The sequence below is a fragment of the Bubalus bubalis genome, chromosome 18 (assembly GCF_019923935.1).
Source record: "Bubalus bubalis isolate 160015118507 breed Murrah chromosome 18, NDDB_SH_1, whole genome shotgun sequence".
In the NCBI taxonomy this organism is placed as follows: domain Eukaryota; kingdom Metazoa; phylum Chordata; class Mammalia; order Artiodactyla; family Bovidae; genus Bubalus; species Bubalus bubalis.
Window position 1 is genome coordinate 47,104,298 of NC_059174.1, and position 13,292 is coordinate 47,117,589.

The following is a 13,292-nucleotide window of genomic DNA, read 5'->3' on the forward strand; positions in this document are numbered from 1 at the left end:
AACGTGATCTCATCCAGTCTGGTTGTAAATATCACCTAAAAGGGGTTCCCAGGTGGTGTAGTGCCTGGGAATCTGCCTGCCAATGCAAGAGCAGCAGGAGTTCAATTCCTGGGTCAGGAATAGCCTCAAAAGTAGGAAATTGCAACCCACTCCAGCATTCTTGCCTAGAAAATTCCATGGACAAAGGAGCCTGGCGGGTTATAGTCCATGGGGTCACAAAGAGCTGGAGATGACTGAGCACACATGCATGCACGTGTGCATCATCTACATGCTAATAACTGCCAAGTGTATGTCTCCAACCTGAGACCTTTCTTTGGAACTGCAGACTTGTATATCCCACTGCCAACTTAATATTTCCACCTAAATACCCAATGGGCACCTCATACTTCACATACAATATTCCAAACTGAAATCTCACTATTTCCCTATGTCCCAGGTTTTTCCTACCCTCTGTCCCTTCTCAGGTAATAACTCCAATCTTCAAGTTGCTCATATTAAAAAATACTGTGTCATCCTGTCATACTTATACACCACATCAGTTCTATCAGCAAATTGCCATACATGACTACTTCTCACCATTTTTACTACTCTCATCCAGGTCACCAACATCTTTTCCCTTGATTAATGCAACAGTTTCCTAATTAGTCTTTCCACTTCTTCCCTTGTCCTTGTCTTCTTCCCCTAATCCTCTCATCAGACCAACCAAAGCAATCCTCTTAAATCATAAGCAGATAAAATCACATGTTCAAAACTCTCCCACAGCTTCCCACCTCATTCTGAGTAAAAGTCAAGATCATTAACATGGCCCACAAGGACCAACCTGATGTGGCCTCCGGCCCTTCAATTACTTTTCTTCTCTCATTTCTCACTGCTGCTGCTGCTGCTGCTAAGTCGCTTCAGTTGTGTCCGACTCTGTGCGACCCCATAGACAGCAGCCCACCAGGCTCCCCCGTCCCTGGGATTCTCCAGGCAAGAACACTGGAATGGGTTGCCATTTCCTTCTCCACTACTCTCCCTTTTATCTGCTCTATTTCAACCACCCTAGCCTCTTGGTACAGAGAAGGCAATGGCAACCCACTCCAGTACTCTTGCCTGGAAAATCCAATGGACAGAGGAGCCTGGTAGGCTGCAGTCCATGGGGTCGCTAGGAGTTGGACATAACTGAGCAACTTCACTTTCATGCACTGGAGAAGGAAATGGCAACCCACTCCAGTGTTCTTGCCTGGAGAATCCCAGGGATGGGGGAGCCTAGTGGGCTGCTGTCTCTGGGGTCGCACAGAGTCGGACACGACTGAAGCTACTTAGCAGCAGCAGCAGCAGCAGTAGCAGCAGCCTCTTGGTAACAGGCATATTTCCACCTGGGCTTTTCTGGTGTTCCCTCTTCCCTTAATTATATGCATGTACTGTGCATAATTAGCTCCTAATTTCCTTCATATCTTTATTATTACATTTTCAGGATGCATTTCTAGCTACCCCATCTAAAAGTCCTATCCCTGATTCTATATATTCTCCTTCTTTACTTCTGAGAATTTTTCACTATGTAATGTATGTTATATTAAATTTACTTACCTCACTTATTATCTGACCCACAACAATTTAAGTACCATGATAGCAGAGTCTGTCTACTTTGTTCAATGCTATATCCCAAGCATCTTTTAACTCCTGTCACATGCAGCATTCAATAAATGGTGAGTAGATGAATGAATAAATCCATAATGCCTGAAGAACCTGGAAAAGAAATTTGAAAATAGAACACTGCTTTAGAAAAATAACTTAGAAAACACATAATTCACAAAAAATTATATTTAAAATGGTTGACTTCAATAGTAATCAAATAACTGCAAATTAAGGGAATTATTTTACATTTATGAGGTTAACAAAGATTACTAATATTAATGACAACCATTGTTATCAAGAGTGTATAAATATAGGCAATCTCATACTATGCCAATAATACTGTAGATTAGATGGAACCTTACCAGAGAATAATTGGATAGAATTAGGGAGTTTTTCGGAGAAGGCAATGGCACCCCACTCCAGTACTCTTGCCTGGAAAATCCCATGGACGGAGGAGCCTGGTAGGCTGCAGTCCATGGGGTCGCTAGGAGTCGGACACAACTGAGCGACTTCACTTTCACTTTTCACTTTCATGCATTGGAGAAGGAAATGGCAACCCACTCCAGTGTTCTTGCCTGGAGAATCCCAGGGACGGGGGAGCCTGGTGGGCTGCCCGTCTGTGGGGTCGCACAGAGTTGGACACGACTGAAGCGACTTAGCAGCAGCAGCAGCAGCAGGGAGTCTTTGCATTTCCCAGGTGTCGTTAGTGGTAAAGAATCCACCAACCAATGCAGGTAGAGCTAAGAGACACAGGTTCGATCCCCAGGTTGGGAAGACCCACTGGAGGAGGGCATGGTAACCCACTCAAGTATTCTTGCCTGGAGAATCCATGGACAGAAGAGCCTGACAGGCTGCAGTCCAAAGGATTGCACAGAGTCAGGAAATGACTGAAGCGACTTAGCACAAACGCAGGTAGTCTTTAATAAACACATACACTTCAACTGATCAGTTCCACTTCTAAGAGCCTGCCCCCTGTCCCCCTGAAAATTAACAAAGTGCATCATAACATGTGCCAAACAGTTGCTAATAAACACGTTCTTTACAATGGCAAGAAGTTGAAAAGAACCAAATTACCCACCAACAAGAGTAAATGCATTAACATGTATACCATAAAAAACCTGTTAAATGATCACATAGATGTGTAATTGTTTAAATGAAAAAATATTAATTGCACATTGTTAAATGCCATAGGTAGACTACACAATTGTATGTACAGTGTGATTCCAACTTTCAAACTACTGTTCATATATATATAATATATTCACGGGGAATGAAAAGATGGGAAATAAAATTTGATAGTGGCTGGCAGAAGTATGAATGATTCTTGTTTTCTTGGAGCTTTTCTTTATTTTGTGAATTGGGGCTGGGAGTCGGGGGCAAGGAGCATGAAGTTATTAAGCACACAAAATATGGCAAATACACGAAAATACAATTTGAAACAAATACTAAAACAACGTGTTGGGGCTACTTATGTCTAATAGAAAAACATATTTACAATGACCAGAACCAAAGAAAAGAAGCACTGGTACAGTCTCACAAATCACACACAGGCTTCGTAGTTCGAAGCCACATTCATATGGAAGTAGAAAAGGAAAAAACACATCCACAAAATCTGCCTACCCACACGACTCCAGGGCCACATGAGTCACGGACAAATGTCTGGAAAATAAAGTCCTATCGAGTCACGCGCTCAGTTTTTCACCCTCCACTCCCACGGCCTCAGGGAACCCGCCGCCCCTGCCCGGCGTCCTCCTCCAACAACACAGGAACCCAGTGGGCCGCAGGCCCCTGAACCACCTAGCACAAAGAGTCCCGGATTCTGAGCTCGCGGCTTCCCGAAGACTCACCGGCGAGCCCGCAGACACAGGCCACAGTTCCACACCTCAACACCGCCCGAGTGGCACAGCCGGTGCGGCCCGAGGGAGGGGTGCCACTCAGGTCAGCGCCGACTGTGGCTGTAGGCAGCACCAGCCCAGGTCCGTTAGATGCAGCTAACTCTTCCCAGAGGCCCCCGCGGCTCGCGGAGGAGGGACTGGCCCTCCCGCTGTCGGGGTAACCGGAGTGACCCACCGCACCGTGGAGGGGCTCTCAGATCTGCCGAGGGACCTCAGCTGAGTTTTGCAGCAGCTGCCTCCCATGAGTCTGGCACTCGGAGCCTGGGAGTGCTACTTGGTGCTAAGGAGAATCAGAAAAGGTCCGCGGTTTTGCTGCCCAGAACTACATTTCCCAGAGGCCTCCTCGGTCCAAATCTATTTTCTGCAAAAAGTCTCTTGCTCCGTGCAGTTGGTTGTATCTTCGGGTTCTCGGCGTTATGGTATCTGGTCCGTGAAGGAAGCACCGCTGAGTCGGTTTAGTTCCATTTGATCCCAGCCCCACCTGGGACTGGACTTCAGTGGGGTGAAGGTGGGAAAAGATCTGGGCACCGTGACGAGGAGATGGGCCAGCCTGAGCCTCAAGCTCCGGGCGGCAGTCAGAGAAGGAGGAGTGCCCTTGGGTGATCGAGTGTGAAAGATTTCTGCGGTGGGATTTGTGGTTGCCTAGCGGGTCGAGAGACTCTGAGGTCCAGTGATTTTGGAGTCGTGCGAATTTGATTCGTGTGACCATGGTCGCGTCGTCTGTTCTAGGGACCTCTTGATTCTGACCCTGCAGTTTTTGAGAGACAGTGTGCTTGTGTTCATTGTGTTTCTGTTTTTCTGACGGGCACCTAGTAAAATATTAAATGGAAAAATATCGTAGTTTTGTGAATGTGTATTGCTGGAAACACCCTTACTTTTTTTTTACACTGTGTTATTCCACATCCATGTGTGTTTTATGGACAAAGGTGATACAGGTAATTTAGAAAGATGTTGTTGAAGAAGGCAAAGACATTGAGTCATCAAATGAAAGGGCATGTCAAAAATTCAAAGTAGCCTCGACATCAGGAGTGAAAAGTGTAGGTGGAAAAGCAGAGAAGTAACCAGGTGCAAAAACCTAAGAATCTAGCAAACCAGACTTTAATGTCACTCTTGCCATAAAGACCTGATTTTTTTCAACATTTCATTTGAGTTCCACTCTGATTTAAGAATTTTAAAAGTTTTCAATGAAAGTTGAAGACTCACTACAATAATTTTGCAGTAGAGACTAAAATGGAGAAAATCTCTATGAAAACACGACGCTTTTATGCAATAGTATGTTGGCAAAGAGAACAGAATACTGCGGGCTACAGCATGCTAAATATGAGGAACTTGAAGTTGTTGAAGGTATCAGAGAGGCTTCTAGCTCATAAGCTTACTGTAAAGCTATACAAAGCCACAAAACTAAAGAACTATGTTATCTCTAGGAAGCAGAAAAAAATAATCTTCCTTTCACAGGCTTCATTTCACTAGATGATAACCAGCACTGTTTCAGAATAGTGTGAATCTCTTTCTGGATAGGGTAAAGTGAAAGAAAAGTGAAGTCGTTCAGTCTTGTCCGACTCTTTGCGACCCCCCATGGACTGCAGCCTACCAGGCTCCTCCTTCCATGGGATTTTCCAGGCAAGAATATTGGAGTGGGTTGCCATTTCCTTCTCCAGGGGATCTTCCCAACCCTGGGATTGAATCCAGGTCTCCCACATTGCAGGCAGACACTTTAACCTCTGAGCCACCAGGGAAGCCCCAGATAGGGTAAAGAGACTCCTAAACACTGCATAGAGAGAACATGTCCTCTAAATAAGTCTTCATTATTTGTCTCAAGTGTGTTTACCAGCAGTATATTTCTTCTGTCACATGTAAGAGTTATTTTTTGCTAATTATTTTGTTAAAAGATGAGGAGAGAACAGAGCTGGTTCTATGTCCATCTAGCTTCCTGATTTCATTTTTTATACTTGTAGATTTGTCCATTTCTCCTTTTATTTCTGTAAAGCTTTGCTTTATATATTTTAAAGCTCTCTTGTTGATGATACATATTTAGAGTTGTACTAGCTTCCTGTTAAATTGATCCAATAAGAAAGTATGTAATTTGTGACTTCCCTGGTGGTCCAGTGGGTAGGATACTGTGCTCCCAATGCAGGGGACCTGGGTTCGATCCCTGGTCAGAGAACTAGCTCCTACATGCCTCAACAAAGATCCAGCATTGCCAAATAAATATAAATACTTTTTAAAAAGAAATAATGCAATTTACCCTTTATTTATAATATTGGTTTTTGTCTTAGTCTGTTTTGATATTACTATAGCTTCACCATGCTTCTTTTGGCTAGTGCATTATCTTTTTCTATACTTTTTCTTTTAACTGTTTTATTTTTGAAGTATGTCTCATTAAATAATATTTATTTTTAAAATAAATGACAGTCTTACTCTTTGACATATTTAGTAAATTTACATTTATAAAGCAGTTGGGTTTTGTTCTACCACCTTAGAATTTGTTTTCTTTTGGCCTAACTTTCTTAAATTTTAACTTTTTGTTTGGAAGTAATTCTGGATTCTTGTGTGTGTGTGTGTGTGTGCGCGCACGCACGCACGCACTCAGTTGTGTCCAGCTCTTTTGTGACCCCATGGACTATAGCCCCCTCAGGCTCCTCTCTCCATAGGATTCTTCAGGCAAGAATATTTCCCAGGTGGCGCAGTGGTAAAGAATCCACCTGCCAATGCAAGAGATTGTTAGAGTTAGATCCCTGGGTCAGGAAGATCCCCTGGAGGAGGAAATGGCAACGCACTCCAGTATTCTGGATTCTCATGTAGTTTTAAGAAATAATTCAGGGAGATCCCATATACCTTTTATCCAATTTCCCCCAGTGGTAACATCTTGCAATACTATATACAGAATCAGAACATTGACATTGATACTCTCAACATACTTCCATCATCATAAGAATCTTTCATGTTGTCCTTCTGTAGCCACATCCACTTCTCTCTTTCCCGAAACCCTCTCCTTAAGGCCTGGCAACCCTAATCTGTTCTCCGTTTCTGTAATTTTACCTTTCAAGAATGTTACATAAGTGACATTATACATTATGTATTATATAATGTATGAGTGAGTGAGTTAAGTCGCTCAGTCGTGTCCGACTCTTTGTGACTCCATGGACTGTAGTCTACCAGGCTCCTCCCTCCATGGGATTCTCCAGGCAAGAGTACTGGAGTGGGTTGCCATTTCCTTCTCCAGGGGATCTTCCCGACCCAGGGATCGAACCCTGGTCTCCCGCATTGCAGGCAGACGCTTTAACCTCTGAGCCACTAGGGAAGCCCGATATAATGTATATATACATTATATATTGTATATACATTATAAAGTATGTAATTGGAGTACTGACTTTTTCACTCAGCATGATTCCCTGGAGATTCATACATGTTGTTATATGTGTAATTCATTCCTTTTTATTGCTGAGTAGAATTCCATGTGAACATACTACAGTTTGTTTAGCCATTCACTCATGGAAGGACATATGGGCTTTTCCAACTTTTGTCTGTTATAACTAAAGCTGCTATATACATTCATATACAATTTTTTTTTTTTATTTCAAACACCAAGAAGAGTTTTAGAAGGAATTTGTTCATTCACTAAAAAATCTATCTGGCATTTTCACTGAGATTATATTCAGTATATAGATAAATTGGGGAGAACTGACATCTTTATAATGGTGAATCTCATAACTATGCAACACAATATGAACATAATATATCTCTTCTTAAATTCCTCTCAGTAATGTTTTGTATTTTTAATGTACAGGTAACAAAATCTTTTGTCAGGTGTACCCCTAAGTATTTCAGAGTTTCTGATGCATTTTAATTGGTATTTTTTCAAATTTCAATTTCCAACTGTATATAAGAAATAAAATTGATTTTTGTAACTTGTAGCTTGATACCTTGCTAAACTCACTTAGTATTTCTACTAGAGTATTTAGAGGTTCCATTGCATTTTCTACGGAGATGATCATGTCACCTGTGAAAAAAGACATTGGTGTCTATTCCTATTAAAATCGGCAAATACAGAATGGACCCCAACCCCAAATTTGGTTAGGATATTGAGACAGATGAGGCTGCACACAAACACCAAGAAGAAATGAACATTTTCTCACTTACACAATGAAGCTTTCTAGGAAAAGCAAAGCAGGCATCCCAAGAAAGTCTGCAAATGGCTTGTGAAAGCAAGGAAAGGAAACTGACTTGGAGTGTTTATGGCAGAGGCTTGTGTAGTTTAAATCTCCTGCTAGTGTCAAAGGAGAGAGCACCTGAGTTTGCCCAGCTTGGGAATATAAGAAAAATAAGAAGGAGTGAAGCTCAAAGCTATGAGCAGCTTCTGCTGCTTCTCCTGTTGCCGCTTGTGTGTGTGTTTGGTGTGGATCCAGTGAAGCAGCAGCTGAGGAGATTAGTTCTCGCCATGGCTGACAAAAAGGCCAAGTAGGGAGTCAAGGCTGAGAACAATGATCATAGTAATTTGAAAGTGGCAGGTGGTGCACTTTAAGAAGCATAGGGACTTCCCTGGTGGTCCAGTGGTTAAGAATCTGCCTTGCAATGGAAAGGATGAAGGTTTGATCCCTGGTGAGGGAACTAAGATCCCACATGCTGTGGAGCAACTAAGCCCGCTAGCCACAACTAAGAAGTTCATTTGCCCACAACTAAATCCTGATGCAGCCAAATAAACAGATAAGTATTTTTTTTTAAAGGATTAAGAGGCATACAACCACTTAGTAAACTAATGAAAGTCTACAGTGAATGACTGAGTTTGTCAATAAGGCAGATCAGAATACGATTTGATGGGCAGCCAATCAATGAGACATACTCACTTACACAGTTGGAAATGAAGGATGAAGATATAATTGATATGTTCCAGCAACAGAGAGGTGTCTACTAAAACAGAATCCTGCTACTTTACTCCAAAATTCTGCTCCTACCTACCAAGAGGACATTCTCAATTAGAAAACTGCAATTTGGTTCTACTGTATCCTAACTACTGCAGTACAGTAGGAAAATGAAAGACTAGAGAAAACTGCACTGCAGTCGTCAGGATGCAGTAGATCATTGCTCTCAGCCTTGACTCCCCACCTGGCCTTTTTGTCAGCCATGGCGAGAACTAATCTCCTCAGCTGCTGCTTCACTGGATCCACACCAAACACACACACAAGCGGCAACAGGAGCAGCAGCAGCAGCTGCTCGTAGCTTTGAGCTTCTATATCTGTTAATTTATGTATTAAGAATATATAAAACCGTGACTACATTGTCTTTATTTTTGCTTAAATAGTAGTTTGCATTTTGGCAAGAATTAAATAATAAAATACTGGGACTTCTCTGGTAGTCCAGTGGCTAAGACTCTGAGATCCCAAGGCAGGGGTGAGGGTTCAATTCCAGGTCAGGGAACTAGATCCCACATGCCATAACAAAAACATGGGGCATCCTAAATAAATAAATATTAAAAAAGAAAATAGTATTATGTGTTAACCCTGTAGTTCCCATCTTTGGTGCTCTTCACTGTTTTGTGTTGATCCAGATATCTGTTTGTTATCTAAATACACATATAATAGGCCTCTTGAATTTGCCCTTCTACTCTGATTTTTGATTTTCCATTTTTAAAGCTAATTTTTCTTCTAGGTCTATCCCAGTACAACATACAGCAACAGCATCTGGCACACAGTAGGTGCTCTCTAATCACATACCACCGAGCAGAATTCCTTGCACAAACCTACATCCATTAGCCTAGTCCTCACCATTTTTCATGCACTATCATACCACACCCTTCCTCCACTCTCCACCAGTCACTTTCTATTATAGCACATTCGCACAGCATCACAAATGTCACACACAATAACACAATCACACACATGGTCACAGAAATGCACCATGTTCACTGCCGGGAGCCATCTCCCGGCATATTCCATATTGAGTGCAGCACTTTCACAGCATAATCTTTCAGGATCTGGAATAGCTCAACTGGAAGTCTATCACTGCCAGGAGCCAGCATGAGGAACTCCACCCGTGGCAATGGTCATGAGGAAGGAGGCTCGGCATACGCAAAGGCGGGATCGAGCCTCAGGAGTCCCCCTGGAAATTCTCGAGCATCTACCCCCAAAACCAGAGTCTGCCTACTTTCTGCTTTGTGCTCTCACCTACACCTCTGACTTTACGGGGGGCTGTCCCCCACTACCTCTCTCTAAAAAAAGAGTTAACTTACAGCTCCAGTTAATAAAGTTCCTGGGTGTGACAGTGTTTCAACCTACAAACTCCTTTGGAAATCCTCTAGCCTGCCTGAATAGGTTTTTCCGGCCACATGTGATTGCTCAGAGCCTCCCAACTGTGAGAGGCATGAGATGTTCTAAACTGTCTAAATACAGATTCCTTTGAGCAGTTAAAAGATTGATTAGAAATTGTATTGGTGAAGGGTTTTTCACTTGTTGGGCCAATGTTTGCTGCTAAGTCTCCATATCCCTTACCTGCTGTGTCCCTGGCAGTGTTTGTAACCTTGGACCCTTGAGTTAATTCTTTTTCTTGTTGTAGCCCACCACACCTTTGCCCTATAGGAATGCAACTTTAATGCTTTTGGAGGGTGGCGCCTGCCTAATCACCTTTAGAGAAAAATATGTTTTCTGAAGAAAGGGTCTTAAAATGTTAACAGGCCTCCAGGCCAGAAGATGATGCAAATCACCTAAACTTTTGCATATGATAAGTTTGCAGGAAGAAAGCCTGGCTTACTGCATGACTCTACCCCTTCCCCCATTATCCTTTATGCATAACTTAAGGTATAAAAACTACTTTGAAAAATAAAGTGCGGGCCTTGTTCACCGAAACTTGGTCTCCCCATGTTGTTCTTTCTCTCACCTTCTGGCTGAATTATTTCAGCCTCTTTTCTCTGCTGAATTTCCTCAATGAGCTATCCTTATTTAACCACTCTTTATATCTTTAATTAACGCTTAATTGATCAATTGTTTCCTGATGATCTCGGATGCCGTTTCTCCTTCAAATACCCTGGATCAGCCGGGGCTGGACCCCGGCAGTTCACCCCCCCACACACAGTTTTGCATCTTTGTCAACAAAGGTCCGTCTAGTCAAGGCTATGGTTTTTCTAGTAGTCATGTATAGATGAGAGAGTTGGACTATAAAGAAGACTGAGCGCCAAAGAATTGATGTTTTTGAACTGTGGTGTTGGAGAAGGCTCTTGAGAGTCCCTTGGACTGCAAAGAGATCCAACCAGTCCATCCTAAAGGAGATCAGTCCTGAGTGTTCATTGGAAGGACTGATGTTGAAGCTGAAACTCCAATGCTTTGGCCACCTGATGCAAAGAGCTGACTCATTTGAAAAGACCCTGATGCTGGGAAAGATTGAGGGTAGGAGGAGAAGGGGACGACAGGGTATAAGATGGTTGGATGGCATCACCGACTCAATGGACCTGGGTTTGGGTAGACTCCGGCAGTTGGTGATGAACTGGGAGGCCTGGCGTGCTGTGGTTCATGGGGTCGCAAAGAGTTGGACATGACTGAGCGACTGAACTGACTGACTCTCACTCTGAAACACACGGTGACAGAATCAAAGGGTAGTGCACCCACAAAGTCACAGTCAGTTGACAGGAACTTAAACAAAAACTTAAAATATAGGGACTTCCCTGGTGGGCCAGTGGTAAAGAATCCACCTTCCAATGAAGGAGCTGCAGGTTGGGTCATCAAAAAAGCAAGAGAGTTCCAGAAAAATATCTACTTTTGCTTTATTAACTACGCCAAAGCCTTTGACTTTGTGGATCACAAAAAAATGTGGAAAATTCTTAAAGAGATGGGAATACCAGACCACCTGACCTACCTCCTAAGAAATCTGTATGAAGGTCAACAGTTAGAACTGGATATGGAACAACAGACTGGTTCCAAATCAGGAAAGGAGTACATCAAGGCTGTATACTGTCACCCTGCTTATTTAATTTATATGCAGAGTACATCATGTGAAATGCCAGGCTGGATGAAGCACAAGCTGAAATCAAGATTGCCGGGAGAAATATCAATAACCTCAGATATGCAGATGACACCACCCTTATGGCAGAAAGTGAAAAACTAAAGAGCCTCTTGATGAAAGAGGACAGTGAAAAAGTTAGCTTAAAACTCAACATTCAGAAAACTAAGATCATGGCATCCAGTCCCATCACTTCATGGCAATTAGATGGGGAAACAATGGAAACAACGACAGACTTTATTTTGGGGGGCTCCAAAATCACTGCAGATGGTGACTGTAGCCATGAAATTAAAAGACGCTTGCTCCTTGGAAGAAACGCTTTGACCAACCTAGACACCATATTAAAAAGCAGAGACATTACTTTACCAACAAAGGTCCGTCTAGTCAAAGCTATGGTTTTTCCAGTAGTCATGTATGGATGTGAGAGTTGGACTATAAAGAAAGCTGAGCGCCAAAGAATTGATGCTTTTGAACTGTAGTGTTGGAGAAGACTCTTGGGAGTCCCTTGGATTGCAAGGAGATCCAACCAGTCCATCTTAAAGGAGATTAGTCCTGAATATTCATTGGAAGGACTGATGCTGAAGGTGAAACTCCAATACTCTGGCCACCTGATGGGAAAAACCGACTCATTGGTAAAGACCCTGATGCTGGGAAAGATTGAAGGTGGGAGAAGAAGTGGACGACAGAAGATGAGATAGTTGGATGGCATCACCAACACAATAGACATGAGTTTGAGTAGGCTCCAGGAGTTGGTGATGGACAGGGAGGCCTGCCTTGCTGCAGTCTGTGGGGTCAAAAAGAGTAGGACACGACTGAGCAACTGAACTGAACTCAACTGAGGGGAACTGGGATCCCACATCTGTGGGGCACTGGGGCCCCTGCACTGCAGCTGCTGAGCCCTTGCCGCAGCAAAGACCTAGCAGGGCAAAAAAAAAGTAAAAACCTTAAAATACAAACACTGTTGTTTTAAGCAGGTATAGAGTCAGGTTAAGGAGCCCTGGTGGCTCTGACTGCAATTCTGTAACGAATCTGCCTGCAATGCAGGAGACCTAGGTTCAATCCCTGGGTTGGGAAGATCCCCTGGAAAAGGGAATGGCAACCCACTCCAGTATTCTTGCCTCGAGAATTCCATGGACAGAAGAACTTGGCAGGCTACAGTCCATTTGGTCTCAAAGAATGGGACACGACTGAGCGACTAACACAACAACAACAACAACAACAAAGGAGCCGTGAAGTGTCCAGGGGGAGAAGTGTAATCAGATAAGTCCTCTTGAGATAACATTTATATCTGAATGTAGTGGGTAAACAAACTTTGAAGATACCCGACAGAGGAGCCGTTTTAGGAAGCGGGAACACATTCACATCCACCATCACTAAATCACAAACTCAGGAATCTTATGCAAAAGATGACACTCTCTACCCTGACCTCTCCCCTCCTGTCTTCAGGGCAAACCATTCCCTGGGAAAGAACGCCCTAGGGAAGGAGGGACTGGACGAAGCACAACGTACCTGCGCATTCCATTTCCAACTGCCCCATACACACTTTCTTCAGGTCCCCCAGCTCAGAGGAACTCACTTCTCACGCATTTTGTGTAGACGCGCGTGCACTAGAACGCGCCCACTTCGCTGCCCCCGGCCCCGCCCCGGCCCCTGAGGCTAACAAGCGGTTTGTAATTCTCCGACGCGTCGCTAAGGAAGGTGGACCGATCCCTTATGCCTGGGTCCTTCAATCTCGACCGTTTAGGGTGACGCTCGACGCAGTCTCTGTGGTGGACCCAGCCTCAGAGCTGAGAG

The 13,292-nt window shown here is 43.5% G+C and overlaps 1 protein-coding gene across 2 annotated transcripts in view; it reads right to left on the reverse strand.

Annotated features, from left to right (window-relative positions):
* The window catches only part of LOC102398634 (zinc finger protein 569), a 34,479-nt gene extending 21,267 nt beyond the window's left edge, over window positions 1–13,212 (reverse strand). Inside the window, exons 1-3 of one of the 2 annotated variants that reach the window (XM_006068749.4) lie at window positions 13,008–13,212; window positions 3,465–4,321; window positions 1,570–1,728 (exon numbers count right to left, since the gene is read on the reverse strand). The gene's annotated coding sequence lies outside the window, so the exon portion shown is untranslated. The remainder of the gene's footprint in view (window positions 1–1,569; window positions 1,729–3,464; window positions 4,322–13,007) is intronic. The other variant, XM_044931250.2, reaches the window with a different exon arrangement.
* Window positions 13,213–13,292: the final 80 nt, after the last annotated feature.